The 16,373-nt window shown below is 39.0% G+C and overlaps 1 protein-coding gene across 10 annotated transcripts in view; it reads right to left on the reverse strand.

The window, feature by feature from the left end:
• The window catches only part of LOC140690347 (trafficking protein particle complex subunit 9-like), a 274,618-nt gene that overhangs the window by 228,882 nt on the left and 29,363 nt on the right, over nucleotides 1-16,373 (reverse strand). For 3 of the 10 annotated variants that reach the window (XR_012065581.1, XR_012065582.1, XM_072952055.1), the window contains exons 5-7: nucleotides 12,132-12,235; nucleotides 11,742-11,796; nucleotides 4,336-4,423 (exon numbers count right to left, since the gene is read on the reverse strand). The gene's annotated coding sequence lies outside the window, so the exon portion shown is untranslated. The other 7 variants (XR_012065584.1, XM_072952056.1, XR_012065593.1 and 4 more) reach the window with 5 other exon arrangements.

The following is a 16,373-nucleotide window of genomic DNA, read 5'->3' on the forward strand; positions in this document are numbered from 1 at the left end:
TTCCAGTAAGCCAGACAGCTATGAAGGGTTTGCAATAGAGGCGCCCAGAGGCTGAGAGGGAAAGCCTCCTGGACCCTATAAGAAGCTGCCTAAAGTGCCTTCTCCATGGCACTACTTAAATAGGAAAGAACAAATCTGACTCCATTTTAGATCTGTACTTTTGAATTTAACAAAGCCAAGTTAATACACTCTGGTCTTTTCATGGGTTATGATGTCACAGAGGAGACGGACAGGTCAACAGGGAACCACTCTGCATTGATCACGGAGCCAGGGAACGGGAAGGGTGGCAAGATATATGACGCATCTGCAGCTGTGCCTGCGCTTCTAGGCAGGTAACCAAAGTCACCTAGACGAGGTGCCAAATGCTTGTGCACACGACCTCATCACCTGACATGTATTAAAGAGAAATGGAAGTCTATAAAGATCCAATACCCTTGGTGGGTACACCGTCCAAAGAGCAAATTCACAGTTTGACAACTGGCCATCTCTGTTCCCTGGGATTCATTCTTACAGAACCTTAAAAACCACTACCCTGTCCTCAAGAAATGCTACATATTTGTCCTATTTTTCGCTCAGGGATGGAGCATGTTCAAGTGAATTTCAATGTCTGCACAGATTTGACTGTTTTTCTCCAGGTTCACTTGTCCATTCTAAAGAGGCCTGAGCTAAGTGCATCCTCCATATGATCTATTCCCTCCAGTGAAAGCTCATTGAGCCTGCAATTAAAAGCCAACTGAACAAGACTGTCCTCAAGTAAAATGTTCAGCCACTCTTCACTGATTTCTTAACCTCCTTTCCTAGCTAATTGCAACAGACTAACACCTCCCTCCACCAAGCTACCCAACTATGTCAGTTTGTCTCCCCAAAGAGAAAGTAAGGTCCATAAAAGATGAGACAACTTCATAGTCACCTCTGAATTCCTAGCATATAGTAATGTCAATAAATAGAACTATGATTATGGCTTATTTCCTTTAAAACCTTTCTGGTTACTTAAATGAGACCATGGAAGGGAGGTGTTTGCGGTCCAGTATCTTGATCCACAAGACTCTGGAGGCCTTTTTCGGAATGGCTGTTCACTGATCCATTCAAAACACATCTTCTCATTCCAGAAGTAGCTGTGTTTTTCTGCCAGGAGTTTGTGGTTACTCTCATGCCAGAACAGCTTTAAATTATATCCTTACTTTCGATTTGTTATTTTTCCCCTCTTCCAACAAAATTGACTTTTCTTAATTTCTTGCCTTGAGGAATATTTTTTTTCCTAGTTCACCCTTTAGTAAACCATGCTTCTCGGGATCTGCTTGGCCATACATATGATTAGTCATCCAACTCGCAGTGTGAGAGGCCTGGGGCTCACCTCATGCCCTCCTGTCAGGGCAACTGAAACCCAGCTCAGGAGCCAAACGGCCCCCCAGCGCTTCTAAGGCTTGCTTACTTCCCGGAATCCCTTTCTGGTTTGTCTTGGATTCTGAGTATTTCCCCTCACTTTCTTGACAATGAGCTATGCAGCTTGAAAGATGAGGAAGGAAGGTTTTATTTCTTAATCAATATTTTAAGGAACTTGTGTAATGAAGGTTTTAACAAGTTTCTATATCCCTCCATTGCCGAGGCAGGAAACACACTAGATATTTTCTAAATTTAGATATCATGTGCATTTTTTCTTTGCTTTTGTTTTCTTAACTATCAGACATTTTTTAATTAAAAAAAATAAGGCCACATATAGGATAGAGCCTTGAAGTGGCATACAAAATTAAAGGGCAAAGACAGACAAATGAGAAATACTCTACAAAGTTAATAGAATACATACACTATGGATCAGATCAGCAATTCTCTGTAACAGCTTGTTGAAACATGACCATGAGGTAAAACTTCTCTCCTGTCAGGAGATGGCCAACAGAAAATAGAATTAAAACAACAAACTAAAATTCTACGTCTGGTGAGGTATAGAAGGCTACTAGCTAAATGTGTCTTCTTTTGGAAAAGAGGGAGGCTCACCAGCTCTTTACTGTGGAGCCTGAGCCCAGGGGAGGGCAGTGAAGAACCGCCCTGTAAGTACCCAAGTAGCAAAATGAGTGACGAATAAAGAGACTTGAGCTTTGATGACAGAGATGATACTACTATTCACTTGTCCTGTAAAGTATGAGTTCACGTTCAGTGATCAATACCTCTGCGTCCTCAGGGATTGAGATTATAGGAAAGTGCACCGCCCGGGCCCAGACCTCCTCTTTGAGCTCGTGACATTGCACTTAGATGTCTCAAGGGCACCTCCAACTCCACAAAGACCTGACTTCACTGATCTCCTCCCATAGCAGGCCTGCCCAGGGCTCCTGGTCGGGGGGCAAGGTCTCCCTGCCTCTCCCAGCACGGGCCCATCTCTCACAGATGTGACTGGACCCATCCTTCAGGGCCCAGATTTCCACAGTCACCGAGCCCCACCACACACACCTGTTTTTCCAGGTACTCACTGGCACTCACTCAGCACTGACTCTGCTGGGAACCACACTGCCACATTATATCACTGGATCTCCACAGCAGTCCTGGGAAGTTGGTACGTCACTTCTTTAATTGATTAAATTGTTTCACTTCCTTGAGTGTGTCATCCAAAGTGACACGGCTACTCAGCCACAAACCTGGGACTGAAAACCACTTAAAAATTGAACACTGCTACACCTCACAGCCACCCTACTCTGACTCATCACATCACCTCCTGCCGAGCCTTCTAAATGTTTCCAAGCATTCTACAATACAAAAGTGATCTACAAGAGCACCCCACTCCCCTACTTAAAATCTGTCAATGATGGTCCACTGTCCTTAAGGGAAAGCCAAACCTGGCCTGAGCACAGCCCAACGGCACGGCATCCGCGTTCCCTGCGCGGCCGCGCCGCCTCACCCACTACGAAGCTCTGCACTGGCCGTGTCCAGGACAGAGATGCTGACTCCGTACAACCTGGGGCTCATCTCACTCGAACAATGATCACCTTCTTCAGTGGTCACCCTCTTCAATGCTGACTCTCAAAAAAATATTTTTTCAGGATGAAACAATATCTTTTTCCTTACAACTTCAAGTCATTGATAATGAGCTCCCCCCAAAAGAGAGAAGACGTAATTCTCAGTCTCCTTATCTGTAAAGTGAGAATAACAAGGAAATATGTGAGGTTTTAAGAGAAATAATATTCATGTGAGGCTGAGGGACAATTCCATCATACAGTAAGCACTCAATATGTGCTTACTTAATATTAATAAGAATATATTGCACTCCAGCAACCTTAAATCAATGCTTTATGGCTTTGTCCAATAGACTACAGACAAACTGTTGGATGAACCCCTTTGAGCAGATCAGCACAAGTGTACTGGGAGAGGTAAGCGCTGACTCCATTTACAGCTGCAGCCAACCAGCACTACTGGGCGGGGGCAGTTTGCTCAAACTCTTTCATGTTGCTTGAGCATTTAGTTGTCGTTATTGAATAAAGGCATGTGTTGTTTAGTCAAAGCTCCTGAAACATAAATCTTCAAAAATTGATGCAAATTGGGTTTCAATACAACACTCTCACTAGAAATTATTTGAAAATGATAGTCTTAGCTCCTCTGCATATCAAAGGGCATGTTCTTAATGTATCTGACTAAATACACCAAAAGGGTTGTTTAAAAGAAATTAAGATAAAGCCATCCTGAATAAGCTCTAAGTATCATCTGCACAAAACCCCACCCAAGGGTCTCATTTCTCACTTCCACATAGGTGTTCAGGTAGCCTAACTTGGGTCTTGGATTCTTATAACACGGGGGTGGGAAGCGATGTGGATAGATTTATGTAGCAAATTTAAACCTAGGGTATTTGCAGTGTAGGAATCCTAGAAATAAACAAATTGATATATACTCCCACCCTTAAGAAGCTCAGCCTTTCCATTTACAACAGCATTAAAAATGAAATGAGAGATACATTTAACAAAAATTTACAAGATTTGTACATTGAATATTTTGAAGTATCACCAAAAAAATTTAAAAGATTTACATATAAGGAAGACATCCCATGTTCATGGAATGGTAGACAATATTGTTAAAAATGTTAAGACTCCCCAAAGTGATCTACATATTCAGTGGAATCCCTATCAAAATTCCAGCTGACTTCTTTGCAAAAATTGAAAAACTGATACCAAAATTCATATGGAAGTGCAAGGGACAGGGGTCAGCCAAAACAATCTTGAAAAAGTAGAACAAATTTGGAGGACTCATTTTAAAGTTTACTAAAAAGCTATAGTACTCAAGTCAGTATAGTGATGGCATAAGTTTGGATAAATAAATCAGTGAGACACAATAAAAACCCAGAGGGGAAATACTTACATTTACAGTAAGGTTTCCACGAGAGTGCCAACAACACTCCATTGAAAGAAGAGTCTATTCAACAAATGCTGCTGGGACAGCTGGGTATCTGCAGGCAAAAGAATGAATCTGGAATCTGGACCCCCATATTGTATATAACAAATAAAAATTAATTCAAATTGTATCACAGACAGAAATATAAAAACTAAACCTATAAACTTTCTAAAAGAAGGGACATTATAAATCTTTGTGGTCCTAGGATAGGTTTTGGTTTCCTAGATACAATACCAAGAGCAGAAGTGACAGAAGATAAAGGCAGATAAACTGGACTTCATCAAAATTAAAACTTTTTTCTTTCAAATGACATCATCAAAAAAGTGAAATTACAGGGGAAGAAGGTATCTCAAGCGATAGAGTGCGTGCTTAGCAAGAAAAATAAAATAAATCAATACATCTAATTACCTCCCCTATAAAGAAATTGTTTTAATGTTTAAGAAAACTAAAGTGAAAAGACAATCTGCAGAATAGGAAAAACATTTTACAAAGCATATATGTAATAAGAGACTAGTATCCAGGATATATAACAAATGCTTACAACTGAACAATACAAAGAAAATCGACCCAATTTTTAAATTTACCAAGGATTTAAATAGATACACAAATGTCCAATAAGCATATGAAAAGATGCTCAGCATCACTAGCTAAATCAATAGCAAAATGCGATCTAATTTTACACCCAATAGGATGGTTATAATCAAACATGGACAATAACAAGTGTCATTCAGGAGGAAGAGATACCTTATATGCGGCCATTGGAAAGGAACAATGGTGCAGCTTCTTTGCAGAAGTCTGGTGTTTTCTCAAAAGATTAGAGTTATTTGGCTCAGCAATTCCACTCCTACATATTGAGTCATCCCTTAGAATCCTCGGGGGGATGGTTTAAGGAACCCCCCACCCTGGATAACATAACCCAAGGATGTTTGATTCTCTTTACAATCAGCCATCTGGATCCATGAAGTGGAAACTACACATAAGGAGGGCCAACTCTACAGCCAAAAGAATGAAAACTTATTCTTACAAAAACTTGTACATCAATATTCATAGTAGTATCTTTCAGAGTAGCCAAAAGTTACAAACAATATCCATCCATCAATGAATGGATAAACAAAATTACCAAGAATCGTCCTACAAACTTTTGGTTTTTGAATCTTTGACAAAGGAGGTGAGAACATACAATAGAATAAAAATAGCCTCTTCAGCAAATGGTGTAGGGAAAACTTGACAGCAGCATGTAAATCAATGAAGTTAGACTACTCCCTCACAGCATACACTAAAATAAATTCAAAATGGCTTAAAGACTTAAACATGTAGACAAGACACTATAAAACTCTTAGAAGAAAACATAGGCAAATCATCTGACATACATCTCAGCAATGTTCTCCTAGAGAATTCTACTCAAGGAATAGAAATAAAAGAAAATTTACATAAGTGGGATCTAATTAAACTTACAAGCTTTTGAATAGCAAAGGAAACAGTAAGCAAAACAAAAAGACCACCTATGGAATGGAAGAATATATTTACTTTGAATGAAACTGACAAGAGCTTAATTTCCAGAATATATAAACAGCTTTTACTTTTGATAAGAAAGAAAAACAAACAATTAAATCCAAAAATGGGCAGAAGACCTAAACAAACATTTCTCCATTGAAAACATACAAATGGCCAATATGCACATGAAAAAATGCTCAATATCATTATCAGAGAAATGCAAACCAAAATTGCAATCAAATATCAACTCTCACCAGTCAGAATAGCCATCATTCAGAAGTTCACAAACAATAAATGCTGGAAAGGCTGTGGAGAATAGGGAACGATCCTACAGTGTGGTGAGAATGCAGTTTGGTGGAGCCATTGTGGAAAACAGTATAGAGATTCCTCAAAAGACAAAAACTTGACCTCCCATATGACCCAGCAATCCCACTCCTGGGCATATATCCAGAAGGAACCCTAATTCAAAAAGACACCTACACCCCAATGTTCAGAGCAGCACTATTTACAATAGCAAGACATCAAAATAACCTAAATGTCCACTGACAGATAACTGGATAAAGAGGTTGTAGTATATTTGTGCATTAGACTACTATTCATCCATAAAAAAATAATAAATTAATGCCATTTGTAGCAACATGAATGGACCTGGAGAATGACATTTTAAGTGAAGTAAGCCAGAAAGAGAAAGAAAAGTACCGTATGAGATCGCCCACATGTGGAATCTAAAAAAAAAAAGCCAAAGAAACAAAAAGATAAACTTATCTACAGAACAGAAACAGACACAGAGACATAGAAACCAAACTATGGTTACCAGAGGGGAGATGGTATAGGAAGGAGTAAATTGGAAGTTCAAGATTTGCAGATACGGACTATGTATAGAATAAACAGCAAATTTATACTGTATAGCACAGGAAAATATATTTAATATCTTATAGTAACATGTTTAAAAAAATATGAAAATGAATACAGGAATTTTCCTATACAACTGAAGTGTTGTGTTGTACACAAGAAAATGATGCAGCATTATAAACTGACTAGACTTCAATTAAAATATGTTTAAATAGACCAAAATGAACCAAAAGAAAAAGGATATTATCAAACCAAAAGAATAAAGTACTGATTCAGGTTACAACATGGATGAACCTTGAAACTTTATGCTAAAATAAGCCAGACACAAAAGGGCTAATAGTGCCCTTTTAAGTAAACTGCATCTAAGTGTTTATTGTACTATTCCTAGAAATTTTCCGGAGGTTTGAATTCTATCAAAATTAAAATAAAATATATTATTCATTAAAAACATAAAACGATTCCTCACAGGAAGGCTTTACTTATTAAATGCAGAAATGCATTTAAAGCTCCTGGAACAACACTTTGCACGTCCACAGACAGTCACTGCTGTCACTGCCACTCAGAGGTTGATACCAGCGCTAATGAGTGCTGCCTCGACTCGCTGCCCTGCAGACTGGAGTGAGGGCCTGGGCCCTGACAGGCAGGGTGACCGTGAACCTGGGTCAGACACAGCCACGCCCCAGATTCTGCGTTACCTAACTTTCTTATACAAACTGCTACATATAACATAAACACGCTACAGGGATGTATCTTACAACACAGGTAATATAGCCAATAATTTACAAAAAATATAAAAGGAGCATAATATTAAAAATTGTGCATCTATTGAACACCCTGAAACTTATTTCATATTGTAAATCAGCTATACCTTTATAAAAAATTAAAAAATAATTTTAAAATATTATCAATTTAATATTCCATTCGGTTTTTAAGCAACTACTAAACAGCTAGAATGTAAAAAAGCATTTAAGTATGATAAATTTGCTTACATATATATTTACTTTCAGCTTCCTGCTAAAAGAGAATTTAAACAATTTTTTAAACACTGCTTAACAACCATAACAACAAAAAGACAAAAGTGAGAGTGAAGAGAAAATGGAGATTCAATACTTAAATAAAACCAGGGGAAGGTAAAGTCATAAAAATAGATGCCTTGAAATCAGGGTAAGTGTTAAAGATGGACTAGATATTCAGCTGTAAGATTCTTGGCAGCTAAAGTAAAAAGAAAAAGATGATGGGGTGGGTGGTAGAGCTCAGTGGTAGAGCGAATGCTTAGCGTGCAAGGGGTTCTGTGGTCAAGCCCCAGGGCCTCCACTAACAGATAAATACACCTAATTGCCTACCCCTCAAAAAGAGCCCCAAAGAAAAGGAAAAGAGAAATTTCTTTACGAAAAAATCTGATATTAAATTTCGATTAAATACATAAAAAAAAAGAAAAATAGAAAAAGATGTGTGACACAAGCGATAATGCCCGTGAGATAAATCTGTGGTGGCTGCTGACAGGTCCCCATGTCCCACGTGGGAAAATGTGAAACATCCTTCTCACCACTCAGAGTCATCCTCAGCCCACACCACCCCTCCCCATGTTAAATGCAGGAGCACAGGCAGGGCCCGGACTTTGCTCTCTCTGTGTCATCACAGTGAGACAGGATGGAAGGGGGCAGAGCACAGCCATTCAAGGAAGGCCACAGCAATTAACATCAAAATGGTGAAGCACTCAATCCCAAATAGGCCTTGAGGCTCAGGATGAAGAGATTTAATTTCTAGCAGATATTGAGCATCATTATACACCCACTGTAATAGTAACATGGTGAATAACAAGCCCCAGGCACCATGGCAGTCCCAAGGCTAGCCACAAAAGGTCAAAGGGTGGGAAATGGCCAACTTCGTGGTAATTCCATTCCCTTGCCCTAAGGCTGGTCCTTCTACTTATTAGCATATGAAACTGCCAAGCCCATGAAAACAAGCAACACAGTGTCACCTCGCGGTCACCACTCTCTCTCCCTCTTTGGAGAAGTCCCACACTATGTCTGTGGAGTGTGTACCTACTTTTATTTTTCAGTTAGCATTAAAGATTTTTATTTCAAAATACAGACGTTTTGTAAGAATTACAGTCAACAGATGACACTTTAAAGTCAGCAAGGCTTTGTTTACGCTTTACCCTAGTTCTAACAGATTTCATACTCTAGAAAAAAAAAGAGAGAGAAAAAAATTGAAAAAAATAAAAAATCCTGCCATATTTGAAAAAATTAAGTTCAACTATGATCAACTTTCAAATAAAAATGCATTTCATATTAAATATAAAAATGCTCAATAACGGTTTTATATCTGGAAACATCCCTTGAAAACTTCCTCACATTCTTTTTTTTTTAAGATTTTTAATTGATTTATAATCATTTTACAATGCTGTGTCAAATTCCAGCGTTCAGCACAATTTTTCAGTCTTAAGTGCACATATAAACACTCATTGTCACATTCTTTTCTCTGTTACCATAAAGTTTTGTGTAAATTTCCCTGAGCTATACAGTATAATCTTGATTATCTATTCTACAATTTTGAAATCCCAGTACCTACTTTTAATCTGAGCATACAACCCCAAAACATCGTAGTGTTTCTCTTGCCTTTCAATATATATCTTTGAATAAATCTACATTTACTCAAAATTGGCTTGCTTTTGAATACTTTCCTGCATGAAGCCAAGGACCCACATCCGGCGGGGCACATCCCAGGGGCTCAACCAAATGCTGGGACACAGCCCTTCTCATGCCCCACGTTTTTTCTTGTATCAACAGGACAGGGTTGTGAAGGGAGCTCTTAGGCCCCAGCTAAGGGACAGAAGCAGCACCAAAGGCTCCAATTGGCGGGCAGCCCCTCCCCCAGCAGGGGCTTGTGGTTGACCCAGTTCTCTGTGTTTCTCTGTTGTGCTGAATCCCCAGCCAGAGAGCGTTCTCCCTAGGCCTAACCCCACAAAACCCTTCTCTCCAAAATACAAGCACATCATGTCACATTCCTCTTGTTCAACCAGGAAATGTTCAGCCCACGTTTTCCTTCCCCAGTAAAAACCTAACTGTCCTCCCTCCGATCCCACCAATTCTTTCTTTGTGAGAACTCTGCACTCTCCACACACCATCCTGAATGCTGGTGCCTTGCTGGCTGGGATCGAGATGTTTCTGTCTCACATAGCCCGCGTCCTTTCACTTTCCCCTTGCTACCTTAAAAAAGTCTTTCCTGAGTCACCCACTCATCTGATTCTGAACTTCACAAAGTGCTGAGCTTACACTCACTATGTGCATACCCCCCAAGTTTTGGCTAGGTTTCCTTCACAAGATCTTCATTAAGGAGCTGCATCAAGAAGTTTAAAGAGGCTACTCTTACATCTGCGAGGAGGAGCCTGAATAAAATTTAAATGGCTTTGAAGCGAGAGTTAACCAGGGGCAGAGAGGTCACAGGCCTTAGTCAACAGTGTCACAAGGCAAAATGTTCTTCAAAGGCTCAGAGTGGCTTCTGAACACGGAGTCGGCAGGGAGGAGGTGCCAGGCAGTGAGTGGGGTGAGTGACAGAGGGCACGTTTCCCCAGCTGGGGAAGAATAGGTTTTTTTTGTATTTTTCCAATTTCTTACTACCTTTTTCCCTATTGTCACATACCATTTCCTATGAATTAAGAAAATCAATGTCAGTCATTTGGGCCACTTGGGAGAAGCTACACGATGCCATTCACAGGGCTGGGACATGACAGCCACACCAGTCTAAGTTGAAAGACCAGTGGGGGTATTTCCAAGTTAATCACGGGCATGCAGCAAACTCCCCAGCTTCAATTACCTCATCTCAAAAGTGGGGGAAAAAACTACCAAGCAAAGTGTGGGATGATTATGGCCGACATCTGTTTACTATGAAAGTGCTCGTGACAGCTACCGCTAAATGGGGAATGAGTATAAACAACGAGGCCCTGTCTACCTGAGCACACGTGCCCTGCCTTCCTGCCTTGGTGCAACATCAGAGCTTGTTTAGCTGAGATGAACGCCCCCAGAGCAGCCCCCACGGGAAAGCTCCCATCTCTGCACCGCGAGACGTGTTCCTTTCCTTCTCAGAGCTGATCACATTTTGCAATCGCCTGTTTTTATTATTATACCTTTTGTAACTGCCTCCACTCCGGAGTTTTTGCTCAAGCAGCACAGGGCCAGGTGTGTCTTGCTGCCTGCTGGGTATTCTGGGCTGGATGACAGCCGAGCCAACATCTGGCTCTGGTGCTGAAAGAAGGCGGTATAAGGCCCAGGGGCCCATGCTGAACCGAGGCCCCTGCACCGAAAATTATGGCCTGAGTTAGGGCAAATTACACAGTCTTCTTTACCCTGATATTCCTCATCTGTCCATGAAAATAATTGCCCATGGCACACAGAGTTACAAGGATTAAGGAAATCACCAAATTCACAACCTTTTCAAGGGGCTACCAGTGCGCCCTCAACAGACACATGCTGCCTTTATGGCTCTGACACACGCCAAGCAGGGTGGCCGCACAAAGTGAACACTGCTAATTGCCAGTGTGTTAAGTGCTTCATGTGTGCTATAATACTCTTTACAACTTACAACAATCCCAGGAACAAAGGAATATTATCATGCCCATTTCACAGATTCACCAACAGGTTAAGAGAGGTTACATTCTAGTCCAAGGCTCTATGGTGAGGAAATGGCGATTTAAACCTGAATCTGGGCCCAGGCCTGGGATCTCTCTCTCTCCCATCCACCTGACCACTTGCCTATGAAATCCACCTTCCAATAAACAATCTGCAGCTGGCCAGCTCTTAAATGCATTGTGTTCCACCGTTTGTCAATGTTGGTTAATTACCATAAATTGTTCTCAGAAACCACTACAGAAAAGAATGGTGGACTCACGTCCCTGCATACAAAGGAGAGGAATTCTGCCTTGCCTTCACCTGTAATGTGCAGAAACCCTTCCCTACACCAACAAATCCTTTTGTATGATTCCTCCATGTTTATGTTTGCACACGGCTTATTAAAGTAGAATGTACCTGCAGTAATTCCATCTCGGTTGCTTTCCAAGTTTGCAGATTATCCATAATCAGTCTGTGAAAGAAAATAGTACAATGTGAATGAAAACACTGCAACCATTTCAGTAAACAAAGAATGCTGAAACCAAGACATCAGTGGCTGCCAACACACCCCAGAAAGGAAAGGCCTGCAGCCCAGCCTCTGCAGCCACTCATAACAGCGCCCTCTGAGCAGACTCAGAATAAGAAAGGACAGGATACTTGCCCTAGATAGCTAGGTGCTTGTCTAAAGAATGAATTCAGTGAGTCCAAATATTTGCTTCCTCCCATACATAGAGAAGCACTAAATTCTTGAACTTGAGACACCTGGCTTTCTTTAGATAACAAGCAAACTTTCGTTGTTCCAACAACCTGGTCTTTGTTGTAAATCTCCTATATATCGTAGCTCCTCCTCAACCTCTTCAGAGCAGTCCCTCAGTGCGATCTGGGAGACTGTCATCCTTGCTCGAGTCCTCCTGCCAAGTAAAACATAACTCTTAACTTTTAGGATGCCCATGTATTTCAGTCAACAGTTTTGGACACCATGAAGGGACCCAGAGCAGACTTCTCTCCAACTGAACTCTCCGAGGAACCAGAGCCTTGGTAGCAGCAGTGGTCCTTTGTGCCCGTCCTCCTCCTCGAGGAGTCCAGATGAATTTTGGTGAGTTTCTCATGGTTCTAGGATCTCCCATATTGGTTGATGATCCTGAGATTTATTTGGTGGTGTATCCAGGTAACTGGCCCTCCAGTTGAAAAATACTGAAGGGAATAACCCACCCAGTGGAGACATGCTGGGTAGGGCCTGGTTGAAAGGTAACGGGAAACACCCACCTTGAGGAAACCTCTGAGGTGGGACTGGTGGAAACATACCAGGAAAATACTCACCCAGTGGAGAAGTCCCGAGTGGGTCCAAGTTGAAACACACTGGGTTCAGGACTGAGTTCTTAGGTAAGAGGCTGGTCTAATGTTTTCCTCAATTTGATTACCTCCATTGAATTTTTTGGGATAAAATTAAAGTTCTTATGAGGAACCTTTCAACTCGAAAAATGGGAACCTCCTCCTGGCTGGTAACAGCTTTCTCCGCTGACAGAGAAACTTGCAGGAGTGGTAGAGGCAAATACTTAATGCCATAGAGTTGTCCCTACAGGAAAACTTATTAGCAATTTTATTTTGAGAACCCGACCTTAGAATGGTGAATAGAACTTTCAAAAAAAGAAAAAAAAAACAGAAAAGGAAAGAAAAGAAAAAGTAATCACAGATTGCGAGCCTCCAACTAATTCCACAGCCAGGTTTATATACGTACAAAACTAACAAAATTAATTGGGAATTAGAAAATAAAAACTCACTCTGAAAGTAACTATCCAGGCCTGTTAAAAACATTTTCTGGAATTCTGAACTCATAAAACAAAATCCCCTTTAGGGGGAACTTGGATTTCTCTTCCTATGTCCTTGAAATGTAAACGTTTTATCTTTTTCTGGGTATTTTATGTTTGTGTATGTATGTATATATATGTTTCCTTTTTTTTTAAAGGAAATCTTGGACTCTGCCATACAAAAGGTAGAAGTATTGTGTACATATGGTGGCCACGCAAATAAATTGGGATTCTCAAGAATCCTTTGACAGAGCAGTTCTTTGGGGAACTGGAAGCGTGTGTCTTTGTCTAGCAGATCAGAAATATAAATACAGCAAACAGTGACCTAGGACTGAGCCTAATTAGCTCAAGGAGATAAAACTTTAGAACAAAGAAATTTTTGGCATTTTAGAACTCAGAACTCTGACGGATCCTTAAGAATTTGTCAAGAAATCTTAAATGTCTCTTTCATAAACAGTAAGCCTTAGTGATTTGAGCAAGCAAATTCAGTTTACTCCAACTATTATTATACTTATCTCATAAGTAAGTTTTAAAGTGAAGCTATGAAATCTCCAGCTTTTGTCTGTTTATAAGCCTGCGTACACATTATAGATGTGAGATATTTCTACAGCTAAAAAAAAAAAAATGAAAGTCAAAGAGCTCTGCTTAATTGGCATAAAAAATAAGAGCTTACAAATTAGGTATTTTAAAATAAAAACTGACCAAATTGAATTTCAGCTTCACGTGAACTGGAAAATATTCAATATTAAGATAATATTTGATATTGTTTAGTTTAAGTATGTTATAATTAATATAGACATCTTTAAAGTCATCAATATTAAGTATACTACATTTACTGTATCTAGGTTTAATGAAAGTCAAATAAGATCCTGTTATATCTGGTGCAGATTTGTCAAAAAATATTATAGTAATGTGGTGTGGTAAAATTTTAAGTAAATTAAATACAAATGAGATGAGAGCTTAGGGTAAATTTTTAAAATATATTTTTAAAATGTATGCTTAAGATAATCTCCAAATGTTTGGTATCTTTAAATTCTAGATTTGTGCTACTTTAAGTTAAATGATAGGATTTTATTAAATAGCTATGCTATTTTTGGATAAAATAAGATTGAAACATGAATTAATTAAGATTTAACTTCCTCTTACAGAGAAATAAAGGTGTTTAGAAATATTAATACATGGTTGGTGCCACCCTGAAGTAGTCTCTATTATTAAGGGAATGATCTCAGTATCCTAGGAAAGTAAGATAAATGTGTAAAGGAAGATATAAGAATGAAATTATATTTTGTTAATGAAAAATAGTGACTTTCTCCTGAAGCTGGTCACTTCTGAATAGAACAGAAAATAAGGGACACACTAATATGACTATAGAAAGCTGTGGAAGGCATGTGGAAGAGGAACCCTAAGGAAAGAGTTTTGTACGTAGTCGGAATTGGCTAAGTTTAGAATCAACTTGGGCAAAGTAAATGAATCTTCGACTTAAGCTGGTACAAGACTAGATTTGGTTTTCTCTCTGTTAAGAGGACAAAATTTTTTTAAAATGTTCATTCACTTTCAGTAACAAAATGTAAAGCATATTATACCACTTACCTGATCTGTTCTGCCTTTACCTTTGACATACTTTCTTAATGAATAAGTACTACTTTACAGTGATCTATATGTTTATCTGACCAAGCTTTTTGAAATATTTTAATAAGCTCCCCAAATATCAAGTTCTAATTAAAGTTCTTTTAATCTCCAGTTAAGTTTGGGATGCTACAGCGTGCCCCTGAAACATCCCAAAAAGAGATTTAAAACTAGTAAATTTCATTTGGCATGTTAAATACATGGTATTGTCAAATGAATAATAAATCTTCAAAGGTTATATTGTATGAGAAAACATTATTAACATAGATATTCTACATATTATATGGACTCCCTAAAATTATGGCATATCTAAAATGTTACCAGTCATATTTCTGGTTATAGTATGCAGGTTAATTTATTGATTTTAGTGTAATGGTGTTGAACCATGCTTTTAAATATTTTGTCATTTATAGACAGTTAATTGTTTCCTTCTGGTGATTTTGCAAAGTGCTTTCTCTTCAAGGAGATTTACTGGTTTCTAATAAATTTCAAACTATAGCACTGAACTAAACTGGGTAAGAAATTTTAAAGGTCTAATGAAAACTGATTTGAAGAATTAGTTACATCTGGTGAGTATGGTTATAATTTTTGATTTTGTCTGAAATACTACTTGCTTTTAACCTGTTTCCCAGACATAAATAAACTCTTCTCCTTAAGCAAGTTATGATTCACAGAAATTTGATGAATTATACCTATGTAATCTGATTTGGAAGTGTTATCTTTTCCCTCTATCTGATCCCTCAAGAGACTAAAATCTCTTAGGTCCCCAGTGGCTCTATCAGAAAAACGAGGAAGTTCATCTCCTAACAGATATAGGAATCCCAAAATATTTTAGGGATTTTAAAGAGAAAAGAATTTACCTAAATCTGTAAGGCAGAAACCCATGACAAGCCCTTGATGTTGCTTTCCTGGCCTTAGAAAAGCTTATTAACATTCTACCCTGAGACTCGTTATTAAAAGTTCCAACACAGCCAATTTAAAAAAGCCTATATGATCAAATAATCAGACTTGTAAACAAATTGTCTTCATTTGGCTGTATTTGAGAAATATTAGGGTAATTTTAGAGAGAAAAAAGATTATATTTTAGTGGATATTAAATTCTAGTTTTGTTAATTGAGGTCTATATTTAATAAGACACATTCCAGATCATTCCTTGCTGTTATGTCACATTGCTCTGTTTAATTGAATTATGAAAAGGATACTCTAGGTTTGTTTCTGATGCTCAGTAATCTATCCTTGGGTAAAGTTCCAATGCCCCATGACCTGCAGCCAGGGGGTTATACATCATGGAACAGGCATGACTTAAAGAACTGTCTCCAACCTGAATAGAAGGACCCTTTATCAGGTACTCTTAAATACACCGTACACACCAAAGCTGAAGGAAACAGACTTTCGGATTCATTTCCTATCAGAAACAGCCCCTGCAGTGCACTGGCCTATAGAACACTGCTCACCTTAAAACAATGCTCAAATGGAGAAAAAGCTACCCAGGTCAGGATGAGAAGAAGACTACATCTGAGCTAGACAGCTGACCCAAGACACCGGACCAGGACTGTATGCCAATTACTTTGATAATTTCTCCTACCTTTGATTATGAACTACTCCAATTGTTAAG

The sequence above is a fragment of the Vicugna pacos genome, chromosome 30, assembly GCF_048564905.1.
Source record: "Vicugna pacos chromosome 30, VicPac4, whole genome shotgun sequence".
Lineage (NCBI taxonomy): Eukaryota > Metazoa > Chordata > Mammalia > Artiodactyla > Camelidae > Vicugna > Vicugna pacos.